Genomic DNA, 24,104 nt, shown 5'->3' with positions numbered 1-24,104 from the left:
AGCTCTATCATTGCCTGCCCATTCCAGGTATAGATGATTTTGGTTGAATTTGCTTTATTTTCAAACTGACACACAGTATTAATGTTTATTTCATTTTACGGAGAGTAACCAATCTTATTTATAATATATAAATTACATGTAAATTAAAGGTACAGTAAGTGACTGTTGATTTGAAATCAACCAAAACAAACACTCCTTTCATTGCTCCGCCCCCAAAATTCACAAATATGAAATGCAAACGTGAATGTCCCTTTATCATAGCTGAAGCAAAGCAAAATAATGCTTCATGAAAAATAAAGCGATATTGACGAATGAATGACAAGGAAGAACAAAAAATTAACATACAGTACATAAGAGTATATTCAAGCAAGAGTTTGTTGTTAGTCGCCAGCAGCACAGCAGCTCCAGACAAACAATGACACTCAAAACTGTCCTGTTACTATAGCTAACATTATAACAACAGCACATCTTGGTTCTGTGAAACATTCTTTTTCCAGTGATATTCCTCTGGTCTTTTCTCTTTTGTTATGTCTCTCAGCATCTCTCTTTCTACAGTCCCCCTGTAGTCAATAATTTTTTCCTTTAAAACTTATCTTTGATCACCAAAATGACATATTTAAATGTTTTTCCTGTGAAAATGTCTTCATTCCTTAAAATAGCTTGAATGTAATTCTACACCCTTGCCTCGTTTAATATACGTGGATGAATATGCAAATTAAGCCTCCACTTGTTCACGCCAGCTCAGCCACTCGGTCAACTTACTGCACAATGGTATTGCTCTTTATAGATATCGGACACATAATGGTAATTAATATGATTAGCCTTTTGCTTGACTGTTCTCAAATAGCTAATAATGTGTTGCTAATGTTACACAAACCACCTAACAATCAGGATCCTTAATACAAATGCTTTAATAACTCATATAAGGCATATAGTTCATCATAACATCGTAATATACATCATATACCCGTCATATTGCTAAATCTACACGATTTTTCATATCAACAACACTGCAATATAAAACAATATGCAATCATATGATCATGTGATTGTGGGTTTGATCCCAGGGAACGCATGTGCTCATAAAGCATATATGCTCTATAAACCACTAAGGGTAGGTTTAAGGTTGGGGTAGGTGTAGTAGTTAATAAAAAATGAGTTTTGCTAAATGGAAATAGGACAAATGGTGGGTAAGGGTCCGTGTAAAAAGTCTACACATTGCATTTACATGAACACGCATATTGATTGGTAACAACGGTCATACGTCATTTCATGACGACAGATGTAACACGACACGTCATTTTTACACCAGCTAGAGGGCGCATGACTTTAAAACGTAAATACAGGTCATAACTGCAACGAGGCGGCGACTCGGGGAGATCCATTTGCAGCTTTATTGAATAATCTTGGTCGTACAGGCAGGGGTCAAATACCAGTACTAGCAGTGTCAGAGGCAAGACGTAATCAATAACAGTACCAGGCAAACGATCAGGGCAGGCGGCAGACAAGACAGGGTAATCCAGTAAACAGGCAGGGATATCACAGGGCAGGCAGCAGGCAGTAAACGGTAGTACAAGGCAGTCCAAGATCATACACGGGAAAACAGTACACAGGGATAAACGCTCAGAAATGTCAGCCAGGGCAAAACAAGACTTCGCAATGAACTGTGGGACATGGGAGTCCTTTATAGTCCAGATGATATGGATCAGGTGTGTGTGTAATCAGTCCAGGCACAGGGTATGGGAAATGTAGTCCAGAACTGGTTAGTACTCAGGTGAGGGTGCCCTCAGGTGGCGATCGGAGGGAGCCACAGAGACCGAGTTGTGACAATAACAAGGTGCTTGAAAAAACAAACTATAGGGTGGTTTTTGGAGGAGGACAGTCTCCAACAGAAAAATATAACGGGATAACCTGGCTTTTCTCGAGACTCCACCGGCTAGTTCACTGTTAATGCTATGCTGTTCGCTGTTAATGCTACGCTAATTTGCACATGGTTTGTCTTAAAGGCAGATATTAAAAACACCACATAGACATATAAACAACATTAAAAACTTGGAGGTTTCACCACAGGGGGTCTTTAAATCTCTCTCTTGCTCACTCTCTCTCCTCCCCTATCATAAGTGAACACACCTCCTACTGTTGATTGGCTACACGTGTGTTGTGGTCGGTCCAATCCACTTTCTGCACCTTTAATATATAATACCAAAGATTATAGAATAACACAAGACACGTCACTCATATTGTTTTGAATGGGAGAAAGTGCAACGCACGATATGGCGGAATAAGTCCCGCCTTCTAAATAAGAGCCAATCGCCGATTGGTAAAGTCATCGCGTCACTGCAGCGGCCGTTAGAAGCTCCGGTCAGTCGCTTCCTATAGAGAGGTGCACTTAGGACTGCGCATGCACATTAGCTTGATCCAGCCTGAAAAATGCAATGCGTGATTCGAGCGTTTAGAAACAAAATTTATGAGGCAGTTGTTGTCAGATTTAATTGGTGATTTCAAATATGAAATTTTATCGAAAGCTTGGCAAACAGCTTTGGAGAATTTGATGTTTCCCCATTCAAATGCAGCTCCTATCTCAAAGAGATAGGAGCTGCACTTGCATGCCAGAGAGGTGTTTCAAAGGTGGCCACTGAGTGAAATGACTTGTCTTAAAGGGACTTTGGTAATACATAATTAAATACAGTGGGCTCAAAACTCAGACCAATAAAGTGCTATTATATGTAAATCCTAAAATTAAATTCAATTATTTTTCCCAGTAGACATCAATGTAGACTCAAACCTCTCGAACCCTTCTGTATGTACTTACTTAATTTCAAATATATATATATAGAACTAGGCTATATTTTGCTAATTCACATCTTCTAAAACTTCCACTTGTATGTTGATATGTAAGTGAAAGTATCTCAACCTATGACCTAATCTCATCTTACTTATTTGAGGATAGAGCATGGGAAAAGTAGTGGCAGAATTGCTCAGGTTGGGCACATGTCCAAATGAAATTAAGCTACATATAGATCCCTAAAGTAATTAGGCAAACAAAGATGGATATATTGTTACAGTTTCAAGTAATGAGAGATCAGTACTAATCCACTCTTGTGTTGTGTTAGGCTAAAGAAATGAACAGTTTAATCCAAGCCAGCCTGACGTAAGACCTGATTTTATTTGAAGTCTTATTTTTCTACTACACCACACCACTAGTATTGAGCAGCACACAGATGCTCTCATTCATTAGTGTGAACCGCTACTACTAATTTCGGCTTCAACAACAAGCTTTCTGATTGCATGTGCTGGGAAAGCAGGTGAAGCAATAGGCCTTTAAAAAGCCGTAAAATGACCTACAAGTATCTTAATACACATATTGCCTTTTAAATTAGTTATTCGTTACCCCTGACACACAGCAGTGGAGCTCTGAAAGTCATTGAGGCTGTGTAATTTGAATAAACCCCAGTAAAAAATGTTTTCAATAGTGTTTTCTGGCACCACACTGCCAAGACCTTATTGGCTGTTTGGTTTCACGAGTCTCTCTGGGGAAGAGTCTCTCTACGAGGCTGTGAAGAAAATAGCGGGTTGGTAATGCTAGAGAATTGATATTGTGATAAGCACAACAAAAGCTTTCAGACACACAGGATAAGTCATCTTTGAACGCAATAACGTCACACGCAGCATGTCAAACACTTCAAGTGCACTTCAAGGGCTGCACTATGTCTGCCGCTAGGCTATTTAGCATCTATAAGTGTTATTCATGGCAGTGTGTAATTGCAATATGTTTTTTTTTCCTCTTTTATATTGGTGCTGTACATGAACCCATCTTTCTTTCTACAAGTGTGGCCTCTTTGTAGCAGCCATTGCGCTACAGACTACGCATTTGAATGCTTCTCTTTGACAAATATGCATATTGAGTGGTATTGCAAGCTCTTCAGGTGCATCTGAGCACCTGGCATCAAACAGTAGCCCTCAAATACCTGCAAGCTTATTTTTATGGTCAAGAGCTGGTATTCAGATCATGAGCATTGGAAAAAGAGGAAACGCATCACTTAATGAACAGATGTGTATTGTAAATTACCTATTACACCTAATGAAACACACATTTTCAGATTGTGAAAGAGCTGAACATCTGCTCTCCATTGTGTAGACTAAACAAACAACACACAGTGCAGCTTTTTACAGATTTTTTGTTTGATTTTAGTCATACACTCTTAGAAGAAAAGGTTTAATATAGAACTATAAAGACTTCTGTCAGGCGCTTCAATTGCAGTACCTTTTGCCATCATGGGATCATTTTATCAGTTTAGGTTGCCTTCATCGGAGGGTCTATTTACACTAAGTGCAAATAGTGTCCATTTTTGGCAAATTCTATTTACACGAGCTCCACCCACCAATGCCTGGTTGGGCCACTCACGCACAGAATTTAACATCTTCATTGGCTCAGAAGAAGGAAGGCTCACAGACTAGGCTTTTAACGCGATCAACGTGGGTTCGAATCCACCTTTTGCCGAGCTTGCATTTATTTTTAATAAAAATGAAAATAATGTTCTAAAAGTGAACGAGTGTTTAAAGGTGCCCTAGAACCAGTTTTAACGAGATGTAATATAAGTCTAAGGTGTCCGCTGAATGTGTCTGTGAAGTTTCAGCTCAAAATACCCCTTTTTTTTTTTTTAACTGCCTATTTTGAGACATAATTATATATGCACCGATTCAGTGTGCAGCCCCTTTAAATCTCGCGCTCCCCCGCGTCCGAGCTCTCGACTGCTTTAACCAGCATAAACAAAGTTCACACAGCTAATATAACCCTTAAAATGGATCTTTACAAAGTGTTCGTCACTCATGCTGCATGCATGCATTGATTCCTGTAAGTATAGTATTTATTTGGATGTTTACATTTGGTTCTGAAAGAGTTTGAGGCTGTGCTCCGTGGCTAACGGGCTAAAGCTAACATTACACACTGTTGGAGAGATTTATAAAGAATGAAGTTGTGTTTATGAATTATACAGTCTGCAAGTGTTTAAAAAATTAAAATAATGACGGCTCTTGTCTCCGTGAATTCAGTAAGAAACGATGGTAACTTTAACCACATTTAACAGTACATTAGCAACATGCTAACGAAACATTTAGAAAGACAATTTACAAATATCACTAAAAATATCATGATATCATGGATCATGTCAGTTATTATTGCTCCATCTGCCATTTTTCGCTATTGTCCTTGCTTGCTTACCTAGTCTGATGGTTCAGCTGTGCACATCCAGACGTTTTGCCCTTGTGTAATGCCTTGAACATGGACTGGCATATGCAAATATTGAGGGCGTACATATTAATGATCCGACTGTTACGTAACAGTCGGTGTTATGTTGAGATTCGCCTGTTTTTTGGAGGTCTTTTAAACAAATGAGATTTACATAAGAAGGAGGAAACAATGGTGTTTGAGACTCACTGTATGTCATTTCCAATGTACTGAACTCGTTATTCATCTATGCCGAGGTAAATTCAATTTTTCATTTGATGGCACCTTTAATAATATTAAAAGTGTTCATTGGGTAGGGTTAGGGGAAGGGAGGGTTTTTATTCAGCATCCATTTAATAATTTTAATAAATATAATCATTTATACTCTATGATGTTATTGCATCCTGTTAATGTACAAAAATACTGAGGTGCAAATAGTATCTGCCAATATAAAGTATAGATAGGATCTAATTACTATTTACTCTAATCGTATCTAATCTAGTTACTTTTACATGGTGTAAATAGAATCTATCACTATTTTCACCTAGTGCAAATAGCATATCGCTAAGAAAATGCTGCTATTGTCACTTAGTGTAAATAGAATCTACAGCTATTTGCACTTAGTATAAATAGCATCTATCGCTAAGAAAACTATTTTCATCTATTGCTATTAGTGCAAATAGCTGCTGTTTAGTTTTAATTAATTTTTAATTTTACTTCAGTTTTATGAATTAAATAGCTCATTAACATACTTTATCTCTGAAAAAAAAAAAAAAATGAATTAACCCGTTAGTCATTTAAAGGTGCCCTAGATTATGTTTTTAAAAGATGTAATATAAGTCTAAGGTGTCCCCTGAATGTGTCTGTGAAGTTTCAGATCAAAATACCCCATAGATTTTTTTTTATTAATTTTTTTAACTGCCTATAAACGCGCCGATTTTATGCTGCGGCCCCTTTAAATCCCGTGGTCCACGCCCCCGCTTGCCTTGAACAGTGCATAAACAAAGTTTACACAGCTAATATAACCCTCAAAATGGATCTTTACAAAGTGTTCGTCATGCATGCGGCATGCATGTGTCGGATTATGTGAGTATTGTATACTGTTATATTGTTTACTTCTGATTTTGAATGAGTTTGATAGTGCTCCGTGGCTAACGGCTAATGCTACACTGTTGGAGAGATTTATAAAGAATGAAGTTGTGTTTATGCATTATACAGACTGCAAGTGTTTAAAAATGAAAATAGCGATGGCTCTCTTGTCTCCGTGAATACAGTAATAACCGATGGTAACTTTAACCACATTTAACAGTACATTAGCAACATGCAAACGAAATATTTAGAAAGACAGTTTACAAATATCACTAAAAATATCATGTTATCATGGATCATGTCAGTTATTATTGCTCCATCTGCCATTTTTCGCTATTGTTCTTGCTTGCTTACCTAGTCTGATGATTTGGTTGTGCACATCCAGACGTTAATACTGGCTGCCCTTGTCTAATGCCTTTTATAATGTTGGAAACGTGGGCTGGCATATGCAAATATTGGGGGCGTACACCCCGACTGTTACGTAACAGTCGGTGTTATGTTGAGATTCGCCTGTTCCTTGGAGGTCTTTTAAACAAATGAGATTTATATAAAAACGAGGAAACAATGGAGTTTGAGACTCACTGTATGTCATTTCCATGTACTGAACTCTTGTTATTCAACTATGCCAAGATAAATTCAATTTTTCATTCGAGGGCACCTTTAAAAACGTTCTCCTTAAATAAAACCTTTATGGCATAAAGTGTTCTTTGAGTCAAGAACCTTCATTAAACCAAGAGTGTAGTTTTCCTAAATCTTACTTCATTGTCATATTCCGTAATTTTAGTCAATTTTACTTTGACTAAAATGGCATCTAAATTTAATTCAACAAACATCTTAGTACTGCAAAATGAAAACAAATATTTAAATTTAAATTAAAAGCATGTGAAACTATATCCTTGTGATTTCTTGAAATAAGATGAGTGCATTATTGTAATACAATATTGTGAATTATTTTTGCTTTAGTTATTCATTGTCTATTTTTAGTGTGTTATGAAAGCAACGTTTTCATCATAACATACACTTCTGACTAGCAGATCACATTGAAATAGCTGAGAAGCTCTGTAAACTGAATCCTATCTGTTGCAAAATTGTCTGTGAAATTGTCTTTTTCTGTTTTCAGTTTCAGTGTAAACTGAAAAAGTCAAAAACTGACTAATCCAAAACAAATGCTTAATAGCAAACATGTTGAAGATTAGCAGATACTGTATGCTGGCGATTTATTAGCTGGATATTCTGTCAGACACAGTCAATCACTGTGGATCCCATAGAAATAAATGAGAAATGCTGTAAGCGGAATCCTACCTATCGTAAAATTACCTGCGACTTCTCTTATAAAACAGCATTTTTAATTTTTTTTTTTTTCAGTGTAAACTCCTAACAGGGATTAGTCCAAAACAAAAGATTAATAGCAAAACATGTTGAAGATTAGCAGATAGGCTGTCAATCTGTTAAGTAATAAGCTGTTTATCCACAAAAGCACTTTGTTCAGCATACTGAAACCTCACCCCCCAATGACATCTATTCCAAAAAATACTTTTTACACTTTTTTTTCTAACCTTGGAGGTTCGCCTCTGATTCGCATCAGTACATGCATTTCTTTGTAATATTCCATTTATGATGAGTTTAGAATTAATCTTAGATCTACAGGATGCCTTTGGGTGAGTTAATTAACCCACTAGCAAAGCGCTTCAGTTCACTGGTGTTCATTGACTTTTCAGCTTCAGCTCAAGCAGGTCAATCCTCAACATTACTGACTGATTAGACTTTTTGAAAATCAAACTCTCTCTAGATTTTTTTCTTTAAAAAGCGCTTAATATTTTGCTGTTTTCTTATCATATTTTCATTAACAGTATGTTTTAATTAACATTTTTAATTGTCATCACAATGCACATTTTTCAAATCATCTTTGTTATTGCTGAGAAAATCAAAAAAACTTTTGTTAACAAACAGCATATTTAATAATTCTGCCTCTGATGCATCACGGCACAGATACTCTTTTCATGGCTTAATCTTAAGTTTATTATGGTCTGTCTCTCCCGACACAATACAATTTTGACTGATCTCATATCCTATTAACATGAGTGTCCTAAAGCATGCTTGTTTAAAGTTCCCTGTATCTTTTGAGCTGTCCTCATACAGCTTATAAATTCCCTTTCTCCTTGGTAGACTATTTGATGGACGTTTGGTGGATGGTTTTCTTAATACTGGGGCTGAATAGGATTTAATGTAATCCCACTCAGGGAACAGATGGACAGATAGCATTCCCTGCCTTAATACAGACCTACGTTTAACCCATGGGCTATATTTATAACCCAGTGCAGCCCCTGCCAAAGCCTCTCACTGTCTTGGATCATATCTAGACATCAGTTTACCCCCAACAATGATTAATTCCAGTGCATGAACATTTAGAGATTTCTTTTAGAGACTCTTTAATGAACTACTGAACTACTACTGCTTTTACAATGTTGTTTAATATATATATATATATATATACAGGGCTTGACATTAACTTTTTTGCTCCCTAGTGGTTTTCCCAAGTTACTTGCCACTCAGCATTTTCACTGGCTATTTTAGACCTGACGCACGGATCCATTATACTGTTACACATGCGTTTTCTTTCTCAACTGTTTATGTTCACTTAAAACATAATTGACTGTGTTTACGTGAATACTTGCCAAGGCATTTTTATTTTATTTTTGTGTGTACTTGACTGTTTAAGCACACTAAGCAGTGAAAAACAACTCAATTCAGTACTGAGAGGCGGTTTTATGTGCGTGCACTTTGGGTGTGAGCACAAAATCTGTGAGAATGAGTAAAATCATGTGCAATAAGACCAATCTGAAATTCAAGCCCTGTAACACTAACAATTCTCATCTGAAGCAAATGAAAGGAGTGAGTGAGTGCAGGTGGGTTTATCAGAGAGATGAAAGAGTGAAAAAGCTCAGCATGTATCATATATCTATTCTGCGGAAAATAAGTATTAGAAGCATTTCAGATGTTTCAGTATCTATCTATCTATCTATCTATCTATCTATCTATCTATCTATCTATCTATCTATCTATCTATCTATCTATCTATCTATATGTGTGTGTGTGTGTGTGTGTGTGTGTGTGTGTGTGTATATATATATATATATATATATACACACACACACATTTATCCAAGTAAATTTATATCTGATTTCACAAATTTATTGCCATGACAATGTAATGCTTAATGCCACAAACCAATAGTAAAAATGATGAGAACAACTTTATAATTCACGTAATTAGCCAGTTTTAATAGAATTATTAAAGTATTGTAATTGCTTTTATAAAATTAGCTTCACATTCTGCATTTAAATTGGCCCCATTCACTTCCATTATATATGCCTCACCACATCCTTGATTTTTTTTTAATTTACCTTTTGTAACTCTTGTAAAGATGTGTTTGTGTAAAAAAAAATCCATATTTAACAAGTTATAAAGTAAAATATCTAACTTCCACCAGACCGCCTTCCGTATTCTTCAAAAAGCTTATGTCCTACGCCTTCCCTATTCAACTTACGAAACTGATGCAATGCCAGTTCCGTTTTTTTCGTAATTTGAATACGGAAGGCGGTCTGGCAGAAGCTAGATATTTTTATTATAACTTGTTAAATATGGATGTTTTTTTACACAAACGCATCGCTTCACTTCAGAAGGCTTTTATTAACCCCCTGGAGCCGTTGATGGATGATGGACACGATGAATGGATGTGGATGGAGACATTATAAAGCTTGGATGCGTCAAGATATTTATTAATATTTCTACGATTGTGTTCATCAGAAAGAAGAAAGTCACATACCCCTAGGATGGCTTGAGGGTGAGTAAAGCTTGGGATAATTTTCATTTGAAAGTGAACTAATCCTTTAAAGCTACACCACATTTCGGCCCTCTAGCGGTAAAACCATAAAACTGAGAGTAGCCTACTGGTGGAAGAACATAGCGAACGTTACTGAGGACATCAAAACTCTCCGACCTGTAAATAAATAAATAACGACAGAAAACGATTACCAGAAAATCCGTCCCAACAGCTCTAAAATATAAGCGTTCGTTATTAAAGGTTTAGTTCACCCAAAAATGAAAATTCTGTCATTTATTACTTGCCCTCATGTCGTTCCACACCCGTAAGACCTTTCGTTAATCTTCGGAACACAAATTAAGATATTTTAGTTGAAATCCGATGGCTCCGTGAGGCCTGCATGGGGAGCAATGACATTTCCTCTCTCAAGATCCATTAAGGTACTAAAAACATATTTAAATCAGTTCATGTGAGTACAGTGGTTCAATATTAATATTATAAAGCAACGAGAATATATTGTTTGAAAAACAAAATAATGACTTATATAGTGATGGCCGATTTCAAAACACTGCTTCAGGAAGATTCGGAGCACAATGAATCAGTGTATCGAATCATGATTCGGATCGCGTGTCAAACTGCTAAACGGCTGAAATCACGTGACTTTGGCGCTCCGAACAGAAGATTCGACACACTGATTCATTTATGCTCCGATGCTTCCTGAAGCAGTGTTTTGAAATCGGCCAACACTATACAAGTCGTTATTTTGTTTTTTTTTGGCGCTCCAAAAATATTCTCGTCACTTTATAATATTAATATGAACCACTGTACTCACATGAACTGATTTAGATGTGTTTTTAGTACATTTATGGATCTTGAGAGAGGAAATGTCATTGCTCCCTATGAAGGCCTCACGGAGCCATCGGATTTCAACATAAATATCTTAATTTGTGTTCCGAAGACTAACGAAGGTCACGGGTGTGGAACGGCATGAGGGTAAGTAATAAATGACAGAATTTTCATTTTTGGGTGAACAAACCCTTTAACGGGCTCAATTTAGTAAATGCTGTCAAAAAAGTTACATAATGTAGGCTAAAAGTCACAATGTTCATTTGGCCGAGGAGTTATTTGATCTCCTTAGGAGAAATAAAGTAGTAGAAATTAAGATAAATTAGTGCTGAAGATCAGATCGTTTTGCGTCTGGAGATTTTTATTGGAAATATTTGAGATTACCTATTGAGATGTCTGACTTTTATTACAGACTTAATACGAACACAGTTTAAGAGCTCCAATTTTCTCAGGAGAGCAATCTGATAAGCACGAAGACTGTGATTGTTCTCCGTGTAATCCCATTGGTAGAAACATTTGAGATCTTAAAGAGATATAATTTGTGTTTTTTCCTCTCATGTGGGTGGCCATGCGCTCTTCACACTCTAATAAGATTACTCCCACGCCACGGCAGGTGCATATTCACCAATTTGAGCTCTCAAAATAGATGGCTGCCATTAAGGCGGATGAGACCTCAGAGGCTAGATCGCATTGCCACCCAACTTCGTGATATTTTCTCTGTGTGGGAATCCTCGCTTTCCTCGGGAGTGAATTAAAGACAGAGGGCAGCAGAGCTCCTAAAGCCGACTGCTCGAGATGTGTTCGGCACTGAGGAGTTTCTGATACTCTCCAGCCGTCTGAGGAGGATTTGCATGGCTTTACAACTCACGCGGTAAGACTTTCTGCGCTTCTTCAATCGCTGCGCAGTAGCGCGTCAAGGAAAGTTAGCGACACTTCGCGCGCAAAGCGACTCGATTTTTGGATTGTTATTCCGATGGTTGACAAGTCGTTGGATGAGGAGGTGAGTGAATAAGTGAGGGGTTTATTTCTCTTTGGGTCGGCTGCACTGAATCACATTTGGGGCTCGGGTTGTGTGTGATGTGAATAGTATCTCGGTTCTTGGCGCGTAACGGCGCCTGGTAATGTTATGAATTGCACACAGGACGCGTTGACATGCTAGCAAGTGTATTTAGAAGATTTATTGATGGAAACCGGCAAGTGGTTTCGATACAGTGACTGACACAGTTTTCCAGCCTGACATGAGGGATGTGTCTACAGGACTCCGGATTACCGTATGCTCATCCTATTACGCCGCACATTCCCGCAATCTGTTGCCTCCGCGTTTAATTCATTTAACGAAAGTAAAAGAGAAATTGATTAGACTTATTCAAACATCGATCACAGTCTAAAACATAAGATCCGTACACATGAAAAGTTTGACTTGCATCCAGTCATTTTACTATCGTAAACGCACACAATACTATAGTTAATACAGTTATTGTTGCTATTGTTATTGTTAGATCGCTTTCAAACAATACTCTCATTTTAATTTCCTTTTATGACAGTGGTGGCTCTTAACCCACTTTTGCAGTTGTAACAACTCTGGCGTTTTGTCAATGACTATGTTTATCATGGTAGATTTTTTTTTTGTAAGGAACTAATAGTAAATTATGTTGCTAGTGTTAATGAAGATATTCTATACACATAAAAAAAAGTGAAAATGTGCGGTTGTTGCTTTAGGGAAGCATTTCAACCTGACTTGACCCTTGAAAATGACTTCTGTATGTGTAACCTACTGTAGTTTGGTTGATTTAGGTATTTCAAAACGAAGAGGACATTCTAAATATTTGAATTGAAGTTATTCCTCACCAGAATCAGATGTCAGAATTATATTAATCTGCATTCAAAAGAACACAAGAAACAAAAAAGATATTTGCAGTTTTGATGGGCAAAACCCACAGGGGGAAAAAAATCAAATCTTATTAATAACTTTTTTTTTTTTTTTTATTCTGAGAAATGTTATTTCACATCTAAGGTTTCAAATTAGATCTCAACAATATCCAAAGGCTATCAATATGAACTCAAACATTTATTATCAAATTCTCCCAAGACCAAATGATCTGAGCTATGGCATCCATATTTGCTTTATTTTTTAATTTACATCCACACTGAATTATATATTTAAAAGAAAAAGCTGATACATAAAATCTACTGTAACCGATAGTCTCCTGAGCTATAAAAGAATCAACAATATAATTTTACTCTGGGGAATGTCCCCATCTCAGTGTTCCTCTAGATATGTCAGTGTGATCTGACACCAGTGATGAATTACAAAGTTAGACCATATAGAAGGAGCTGAAGTGGAACTACAGGACCACTAAATGCCAAGTGAACACAATGAAGTGCTGCCGGTCTTCTGATAACCTCTTCTGGAGCCCGTATGGCTTCTACCCCTCCTTTCCTCATTAATTATTAACCCCCACCACATGTTCCTCAACTCCCGTGTTATTTGTGATGGTGTCTGTCTCTGTGCTGCAGGTTAGGTCAACAGCTTGTGAGTCACCCAGTGGGTCTATTACCATGACGCTGTGTTTACCCCTTTTAAATATTTACAGAAACAGGCATGTGCTGGTGGGTTTACAGTAAATTAAATACTGCGTGTTTAATGAGCTAATCCAACCTTATCCCCAATTCCTCCACTGACAGGAATAACGTACATCCAGCTGGTTGTTATCGCAAAATAAACCCAGACAGGGTGATCAAGTCTTGGGGTTTATGTTGTGCGATAACAACTGGCTGGACGTACATTTTCTTGCTTAGTACAAGGCTGCTCGTCACATAAGTAAATAATTATACACTAAATATTGATTTGAGATGAAATATTTTATTAGCTCAGTAAATGCCAAGCTTCCACAAAGAAATATAGTTCTTAGCAAGCAGCTTTGAGCCTAGACAAATGAACAAGTTAATTTGTACAGATAATGTACAGTCATATCACTTATTACACAGCTTTTCACTACAGGAATAATGATGGGATATGTAACATTTTAAAATCTTACTTGTTTATTATCTCATAGTGTACAAAGCTATTGTTCTAGAAACAAGATGCACACTTCAACAATATTACCGTAGACCTACTATTAGTACTAAAGTCCTTCAGTTTAATTTTCCTGTAAATACATCCTTCTGAAAAAAAAAGAAAAAAAAAATGCTATGGATACTTGCCGCCAGACCAATTATCAGTATACTTGAAGTGTGCTAATGATTAGTTGACTTGAAGTGTGCTATTTTGGAACAACTAGCCTAATTTTGTACTAAGTATATTTAAGTTGTAATTAAATTGTAGTAAGGTATAATTTTAAATGTTTTTAGTGTACTTTTATGTGCTTCAAGTGTACAACTTCAAGTGTACTTAGTACACTTTAAGTATATGCATGTGTAGGGACTAATTACATGCTTGATTTGTGATATTAAAGTGTACTTTAGTTTGTGTTATATGTACGTTACAAATTTATTTTGAGTGTCTTTAAATTACACAAGCAATATACCATAAATGTATTATTGTTGAGGTAATAGTATATGCTTAATACCAGCCAATAACTGATGCGCAAGATGGTACATTTGAATAAAACGAGAGAGAGAGAGAGAGAGAAAGAGAGAGAGCCTGTCCGCGGTGTTATCCGAAAGACATGAAAGAAGTGCTGGCCTCAAAAACCCATATGACTGGTCATTATATGGCATTGCTATTGACGTCATTATCAGGGAATAACTGACTTCAGAATGTTGCAAATGACCTATCAAAATGAAGCATTTCAGAGAGCCGTGTAATAATAAGGTAAATTAAAAACTGTATATTTAATGAGCTAATCCAAACTTATCCCCATTTCCTCCATTGACAAGAATATTACTGCATAATTTCCTCACAATATACCATCATTTCTTTATGCGCATATTCATATTGGCTATTTTGAAATTGCCAATGTGGACAAAAGCCAAGCATCCATCGCTTTTTAGCTACAGTACGCCCTACATGCTTGGGATTCTGTATATTTCAGTGTACCCTCCCCACCCGTCGTGCTTTGCGTGGGTTGATTCATTGCTAGGCTGCCCATCATTGTTTCACTGTCTCTGGCTGTCTCATTAAAGACACTGGCTAATAGGATTTATCCTGCTCTGAGGCAACCATAGTAAATGCTCATTTAGCTGGAGCACCCTCATCAAATGGGGCCTCTGTAATCAGACACTCAGGGACGTTCGTCCCTCCAATTCATCTCGGCCACCTGGTCTAAACACTGACTAGAGGCAGCGGTGGCATCACGGAGGGCTTGAGGGATACAGCGAGCCTGTCATTGGAAAGAAATGTCGTTTGACACGTTTGACCCATCTGGGGATGGCAGAACCTGGAAGGGGACAAAGTGAGAGAGTTTTGACCCTCTGATGGAGGTCGACCTCTGACAGAACCCTCAGTGGCTTTACATTTGCTCTTGGGCTGAATTCTGTCAAGGCTTAGAGGCCCACAGGTCTTTATCCAGACTAAATACTTTTCAGCTTGTAGATGTTCAGTGGGTTTTCTGTCAGATTTGAGCTTGATATTTATAGATTCTTTTCATTTCTGTGCTACTCTTGCAGGTCACAAGCTCGAAATACAAGAAAAAAAGAGACAAAAGACACTTCCACGTACTTGCTTGCATGCATTTCAAGAAATAGTTCACCTTTAAATGACAACTTAGACATTATTCACATTATTTTCAAGGGGTAGTCTAATTATTTTAGGATCTCTTATTGAATCCTGAAGGTTGTGGTGGATTGGACTTTCAATGGAGGGATAGAGATCTATCAGGTTTCATTTAAAATATCTTCATTTGTGTTTCAAAGATGAATCAAAAGTAACTAATGAAGGGATTTTAATTTTTTTTTGGTGAATTTCTTTTTTTATGTAATTCCAAACCTGTATACTGTAACCTGTATTTTTTTTCATGGAACACAAAATGAAAAAAAAAAAGTATTAATTTATTAATTTTAATATTAATTTGTTAATTTTTATTAGTTTATAAGTATCATTAGAGATCAAGAAAATCTGGTACCTGGTACCTAGTACATACTTAGTACTAGGTACTCTAGATGGCACAGGCTAATAGGTCCTTAACTCAATTTGGTATCGATCACATTTTTTACATAGTGCAGCTGATTGGTTGCTGTTAGTGGCCAATGAGCTGTGGCTCAACATTCAAATACTGGTAGTGTTTGCTGTTAGCTGTCTTAAACATTCTTTTCAGAAACCCTCCACCTTCCCCAGCTCCACCTTTATAGATTTGTTACAGAGGATTTTTCATGTACAGTTGTGGTCAGAATTATTGGCACCCTTGATAAATATAATCAAAGATGACTGTAAAAATAAATCTGCATTGTTTATCCTTTTGATCTTTAATTGATTCATTGAAGGAAAAGAATTGAAAATGGGGGAAAAATCACATTATGAAATAAATGTTTTTCTCTAAAACACGTTGACCACAATTATTGGCACACCTAGAATTTTTTTATGAGTAAAATATCTCTGAAGTATATTCCCATTCATATTTAAAAATTTTTTTTTTTTTTTTTTTTTAGCACACCAGGGTTAGCCTGGTATCAGACTGACTTCACTTTGCTTCGTAGACAGAGTGAATGGCATTGAGAAGTGTTTTCCTCTCGCTAGGGGGCCTTGTCTGATTTAAAATCATTGGTTACCCGTAAGCCAATCAGATACTTTAGTTATGACGTATGTTATGCGCCTGTACAGGAGAAGCACAGACATATATACATCTATGAGAACTTCCACTGAAACCTGTTGTACAAAGGCCAAATACCAGAGTCATGGCCTTTTGCAATTATGCATTCACGCATCACAATCACGGCCTCTAAACTTATTTTTGAAAGTGAACAAGAAAATGTTTGTAGCAACTCTCAAACTTAGAATAAACCAGTCGGGAGTAGGGCCACAACATCTCCATTTAAAATGTTTATCAAACACTCTTCTTGTGCTTCAGTTTGAAAAAGAGTTGAATGTTCAAAAGAGCGAATTACTGTCTCGTTTCCCATTTCCGCTTCGGTTTTCGATTTCTCTAACCTAATAGGCGCTTAATCTAGTCACGGCTGCCCGCCCTCTGTTCGTTGATTGGCCCGGCTGTTTCCAGACCGGTGGCAAACAGAAAGCTCTGAGCTAAAGAGTACAGAAGCGAAATGAAATGAGCCGAAAGGAAGTCCCCATTTCATGAAATTGTCACTATCCTGTTCCAGGAGTATAAACAAGGAAACACAAAGGCCAAATTCCCTTAATTAACAATGAAAAAACCAAAGTTAGTTCTGATGTGCAAAAAGATCAGCTTCACAAAATAAAGTGGCTGTAAGAAAATGTAAAGCATAAAATCATTTTCAATCAGGGCAATAATTAAGAAGTTCCTCAACTAAAGGAAAATCTGCCTGGAGGACATGTGTCTAAATCGTCCTAATGCACGGTGAGGAGGAGAGTTTGAGTGGCTAAAGACTCTCCAAGGATCACAGCTGGAGAATTGCAGAGATTAGTTGAGTCTTGAGTCTCAGAAAGCCTAAAAAATATATCAAACAGCACCTACATCCCCACAAGTTGTTTGGGAGGGTTTCAAGAAAAATCCTCTGCTCTCATCCAGAAACAATCTCCAGCATATTCAGTTGACTGGAAGACTGGAACTTCAAACAGAACCGGCTTCTATGGTCAGATGAAACTAAAAAAAGAGCTTTTTGGCAGCAAACCCACCAGATGGGTTTGGTGCACACATGGATAAAAAGTACCCCATGTCCACGGTTAAATATACTGCTGGATCTTTAATGTCGTGGGCCTATTTTTCTGCTTGAGGTCCTGGACATCTTGTTCAGATACATGGTATCATGGATTCTATCAAATACCAACAGATAAAAAATCAAAACCTGACCGCTTCTGCTAGAAATCCGATAAATGGCCGTGGTTGGATCTTCCATCAGGACAATGATCCAAAACAAACATCAAAACCAACACAAAAATATGTCACTGAGCACAAAATGAAGCTTCTGCCATGGCTATCCCAGTTTCCTGACCTGAACCCTAAAGAAAATGAGTGGAGTGAACTGAAGAGAAGAAACACCAACATGGAGCTGGGAATCTGAAGGATCTGTAGAGATTCTGTATGAAGGAATGATCTCTGATCTATTGTCAGGTGTTCTCCAAACTCATCAGGCATTATAGGTGAAGACTCAGAGCTGTTATCTTAGCAAAAGGAGTTTGCAAAAAGTATTGAATAAAAGGGTTCCAATAATTGTGGCCAACATGTTTTGGAGAAAAACATTTATTTCATAATGTGATTCCCCCCCCCACTTTCAATTCTTTTCCTTCAATGAAAGGCTTGAATTAAAGATCAACAAAAAAAATAAACAATGCAGATTTATTTTTACAGTCATCTTTGATAATATTTATCAAGGGTGCCAATAATTATGACCACAACTGTATGTTATGTGCAGCAGCAGCATGTCTTACTTGTTCACTGCAATGTCTGTGAATGCATTGGCAGTAGCAGTAGTCTCTTTACTTGCTCTGCAGCAGCAGCAGCAGTGTAGCAGATCTATTCCGCCAAGACCAAATACATTAAAATCAAAATTTAGCAAAATTTGTAGCTTTTAGTATGAATATGTTAGCCTTAAGGTTATGAATAAGCTGGTGTGTTCCAAAACAATGACAAAATTTGCATTTAGGAGATATAAGCATTCAAAACTTACAGTCTCTTATTTCCACTAAAATGAATCACGGATTTTCATGACATCACTGCGCACTTCAGCTTCTCATAAAATCTTCTGTCCAATCAAATGCTCTCTAGAATCTGAAGTCCCACCCCTCCTACACTATAAACAGATGCTGAAGCTGCGGCTGAAATTGGTCATTTGTTCACACATTTACTAGTTTCTATATGGTAAATAGTGCACTATATAGGGGATAGGGAACGATTCAGAGAGTGTAAATAGCCTTTCCATTGATGCAGAGACACGATAGCACAGAGCAGATCATATGCGCGAGTTGGCGCAGACCACAAAACATATCGGACCCATTTAAATTCTGCAGGAATGGAGAAGGAAACTAAAGCTTTATCGAGCTCAATGGCACTGACCGAGCTGTGATATTAACAAGACGCTATTGGCTATTTTTAAAAAGGGGTGGAGCTATTCGATATGTCCCGCACTGTGTTCCTATTTTAGTGGAAATTACATCAACACATTGAATAATGCTGTACGTTCCAAGGCACTTCAGTGGGCCTTTAACATTACTTGTAAATCGTGAGAAAATAGCCCAAGGCTATTGGTTTTAACCAAGGATACGGGACGTGTCTAGGAGTTGCCTGTCAATGGCATCATATCCACATTACCCTCGGTTTCCGGTTTTATGTTGTAGAAACCATGGAAACACCAAAGACGCTTAAATATATTACATGTTTTATTAGACAATAAAACAACTGTTTAGTTACATTTATGGACAGAAGACAAATTATTGTAATATTGCTCAAAGTATAGTAATATAGCTGTTTTGTCATGTAGCTAATACAGCATTTTCTCCATCATACATTGCGTTTTGAAATTAATTGCATGCTATTTATCAACACAAGCCATCCAGCATTTATGAATGATATTCTAATATCGATCTAGCTTACTGCAGTGTGCAACAAGTGTTTCATAACAGCCGCAGAGCGAACATTATAACATAATTTTCAACACAGTCAAATGTATCTAATATGATAAACAGCGCTGTGTTGCCTTATACGCTTGACTGGAAGAAGTGGAAGCGGCGACCGTGACATAATAAAAGTTCTGCTGCTTGCGAGGTGTGTCGCGCTCGTCTCCCATTAGCAATCGCTTCAGCGGCCTCGTTCACCTCCAACGTCACTCGTCCCTGCGCTGCTTCATACTACATTAACGTTAATAATCTCTTCCATGAACATTATTTCTGCTCGAGTCCCGTCCCGATTCTTTTACACTGGCTGTGAGGTGAAGATGACATTTCCCAAGATTCCATGCTCACCTGTTTTGAATAGGCGACCTCTAGTGGCAAAAAAATCTACGTATTGTAGCTTTAACTCCCTGAGGTCTAAAAACGTGCCGGCGCGTTTTGCAGGATTTTTTTCACATTGCAGCAAAACAGACTTAAAATACTCCGTCATTTCTTGTCATAGAGACATAAGTAATATATCAATTGAAACTATAGAATTTCTTCTTTTATTTGTGTACACAATGTTGTGCTTTTTGTAAAATAAAGAAAACTAACATGATGCGTGATCTCTCCTCTCCCTCTGAACGAAGTCCAATCTGATAGTTCTCAGAAAATGAACTGTAACTTATGAATACTAATGACAAAAAAAATGACACGTCTAAAAAAACGTTGAAATGTCAGGTTTTAAATCGTGTAAGTCAAATCGAAAACAAACATTCTGTGTTTATGTAATCTGTATGAAAAGAGAGCCATGTCAGAAGTCTGTGATTCAGCTCATTATCCGCTAATGTGGCCACGCCCACGGAGCCAGCGCTAATCAGACGCAAATTCAGAGGCAATACATGCATTCATCGTCTCAATCGTGTATTTATTGTCTTGAAAAGTATTTATTTGGATGTTAAAGCAATGGTTAGCGATCTCTAGAAGACATGCCGTTAGTTCCTAGTTCCTTTTCTTCTTTATATGAATTTGTGGCCTAAAGGTGTACAGAGCGCCCTCCGGCTGCAAGTATGAATTGAAAACACCATTGCCTGAAATGTCCTCTTCTTCTTTAGAATAATTTGTGGCCTAAAGGTGTACAGAGAGCGCCCTCCGGCTACAAGTATGAATTGAAAACACAGTATCCAGCACTCATAGTGATGACAATAAATATTACTTCTCAGTATAGAAAATTGACATAATATATAAGAATCCATCAATATTTCTCCAAATGTGCATGCTTTTAAGCTAAAAGCCTATATGAAATGCCATAGAGGTAACATAATTGTTCAGACACTTTGCATCACAGAAATACATTATATTTTAAAGAATATAATAGAATACCATTATTTTAAATTGTAATAATATTTCACAGTATTGCTGTTTATGATGAGCTGAGACATTATTACAGAGGGTTTTTTTCACAGCCTACCTGACTGAAAGGCCTCATTAATATGCAAGTCATTTCAGGTCATTATTATGTGATTCTTTTGTCTTCTCAGGTGTAAATGGCCCATTATTCATGCAGATTCACGCCTCCACGCATACTGTGTTTCTTGACAAAAAGTGTCTTACAAAAACTAAATCAATATATTGTTTTATATGAAGGAGTAGGCAACATAATTTTTACATAATTCTGAAGCAAAAACTCTAGTCTACAACCTCCAATACTCAAAAGTCTTGTGAACACAGATTTAATATAATTTTTTTTGGCCTTATTTCAGTGACTTAAGTTTTTTGTTTTTTCAATAACCACGCATAAACATTATTCCTTCAAAAATACAAACATGTACATACATGTTCCTCACATATTATTGTAGCCTAGTTTGTGCTGAATACAGTGTAATGACACTTTTGTCATTTATATGTTTATGAACAACTGAAAAAAGCACAAATGTCAGGGCATGTCAAAACTTCTCCAAGCCCCAAATCAGCCTCAGACTCCAGAGGGTTAACAAAGATGAATAAATACTGTAACAGATATATTGCTTATTGTTATTTAATGCAACTAACGTTAACAGATGGGACCAAAGTGACCAAAAATCTTACAATGAAAATATTATTCTGATTCTGCATTTCAAATGTCATACGGATATGGAACTAATGGTGTTTGGCATGAAAGACAGCATGAGATTAAATAAATAATGACAGTGTTTTTTTTTGTGAACTATTGCTTTAATTTACAGATAATGTGCTTGGATGTAGATTTTAATCCTTCACATGCATTATTGCACACAGTTGTTTGTCTGGGTGACATCCAAATATAATAAGTCATAAACCAGCCATGATTTTGTTTACATGCTCATGTGTTTTGAGATAAAACAAGGTGTAAAAATAAGTCTTTCTTTCTTTGTTTACAGATGGAATAGATGTAATGAATCAGCAGGATTGATTACTGTCTTTTGTAGGGATTGTTAATAATGTCTCTCTTAGATGATCAGTAACTGTGGATCAGTTTCCAGTTGGAGATTGGAGATTACACTTCCGTTAGTTTATCAAGATGGGTTTCCCAATGGTTTTTATGCGTGATATTTAGATTTGCATCAGTGACCTGTTTAGTTTGCTTAATACTGTTAAGGAAAAGAAGAAGTCCGATTGAAGCCATTTTCATAATTTCCCCATTTCATCCTTGATTCTAGAATGCTGAACTTAAATATCTGTGGAAATTACCCCATGAATACTTTCAGGGACAGAATAAAATGAAGGAAAGAATCAGTTCAGCTTGTGTTTGAGGGACACTCACACCACACACGCACACACACTGGTGCACATACCCTGCTAATTTTACACTGTTAATCACAGAATGGAGAAAAAAAGTAAATAATTTGACCATAAATGTTCTTTTGTGCCAAACTCAGATGATACATCAATCAATTTGATTCATTTTTACCCCACATTATGATGGTTCATCTCAGAGCCAGAAACTCATAGGTTCTTGTGTTTTTGAATGAAAGGAAATTGTTACCAAATGTGGATAAAACCAGTTAATAATTTATCCTTATTCATATGCTAAACAGTTTTACTTCAAAGTGGATGTCAGCTCAAGAAGCGTCATTCATCACAAGGCAAATAGTCATTGGTGAGAATAAGTCATGAGTCAGAGGAAAGACTTATTTCTGTTCATTTGCTGTGGCAGACGACGTCCTTCTCTCTAAGAACACACTGCTTGATTACCTCACACCGGAGATAATGAAAGATGATTGATTTCAGCCACTCTCTTAATGGACAGTAAAACACCCTGGGCAAGATCAGGCTTTTAAGGAGCAGTTAATCCAAAAAATTCTGTTGAAAGTCTGACAGTCATGGTCACTATGAACTGTAGGGAAAAGAGCTGCGTTAACATTTTTCAGAATATCTTATCTTTTGTTTCATGTTAGAAACAGAAACAAACAGAACAGAAACAGAAAACAAGATTGTGTGTGTGTGTGTGTGTGTGTGTGTGTGTGTGAAATGTGATGTCCGGCCTTGGAAAACTGACGTGTTCACCCTTTACTCAAATATTATGAATAATTTGTTATAGATTTTGTAAGCATTGTGTAGTTGTGCTTGAATATTGTCAAATATTATTAAAATTTAAATGATCTGGTTTCTATTTGAATATATTTTAAAATGTAATGTATTCCTTTGATGACAAAGCTAAATTTTCAGCATCATAACTCCAGTTTTTAGTGTCACATGACCCTTAAAAATCATTCTGATATGCTGATTTGGTGCTCAAGAAACATCAATGTTAAAAAAGGTTGTGCCTTTCAAAAGTTTGGGGTGAGATTTAAAAAAAAAAAAAAAAAAAAAATTTATTCAGCAAGGATGTTTAATGTTACAAAGAATAAAATTTTTTTTTTTTTTAATGAACTGTCCATTTAAACTTGTATACATTTACTACAGCTAAGCAAAACTATCTAGTGTGGTCAACAGTGGTTGAAAAGTATGTTAATTTCCTCATGGCAGAATAAATCACCGCCTCCTGCAGTTCCATCACACTGCATTTCGCCCCTGCCTCATTATGTCCTGAACGTTGTTTTCTACCCGCCGTGTGGCTGAAGTAATGGTGTACTGTTCCACAGTCAGTGAAACAGAGAGGAGTGTAATGGATTACATATGTTGACAGGTTCAGTGTGGCCCATTACCTTACTGATCTCTGTCAGAATCTCAGTGCACTCAAGTTCAGCATTGAGACTGACTGATTTTAACATTACCCACAGTTCTTTAATAAGAGTGCTTTCACACTTTGAGTGTCTTGCTTGTTGCCAGGAATTGTTAAAAAAAGAAAGAAAAAAAAAAAAAAAAAAGAAGAAGATTCAGCTATTGGCAGTTGTGCTTATGTGTTTCATCTATCTATCTATCTATCTATCTATCTATCTATCTATCTATCTATCTATCTATCTATCTATCTATCTATCTATCTATCTATCATCAAC

General features: G+C 36.8%; 1 protein-coding gene across 6 annotated transcripts in view; it reads left to right on the top strand.

Annotated features, from left to right (window-relative positions):
• Positions 1–11,389: 11,389 nt before the first annotated feature.
• Positions 11,390–24,104, top strand: part of LOC125255161 (protocadherin-15-like) — a 265,679-nt gene continuing 252,964 nt past the window's right edge. For 3 of the 6 annotated variants that reach the window (XM_048170191.1, XM_048170190.1, XM_048170189.1), the window contains exon 1: positions 11,405–11,985. The gene's annotated coding sequence lies outside the window, so the exon portion shown is untranslated. Of the gene's footprint in view, positions 11,986–24,104 lie in introns of all 6 variants that reach the window. The other 3 variants (XM_048170194.1, XR_007181843.1, XM_048170192.1) reach the window with 3 other exon arrangements.

The sequence above is a fragment of the Megalobrama amblycephala genome, linkage group LG20, assembly GCF_018812025.1.
Source record: "Megalobrama amblycephala isolate DHTTF-2021 linkage group LG20, ASM1881202v1, whole genome shotgun sequence".
Classification (NCBI taxonomy): domain Eukaryota; kingdom Metazoa; phylum Chordata; class Actinopteri; order Cypriniformes; family Xenocyprididae; genus Megalobrama; species Megalobrama amblycephala.
This window is presented reverse-complemented; position numbering and strand designations above follow the sequence as displayed.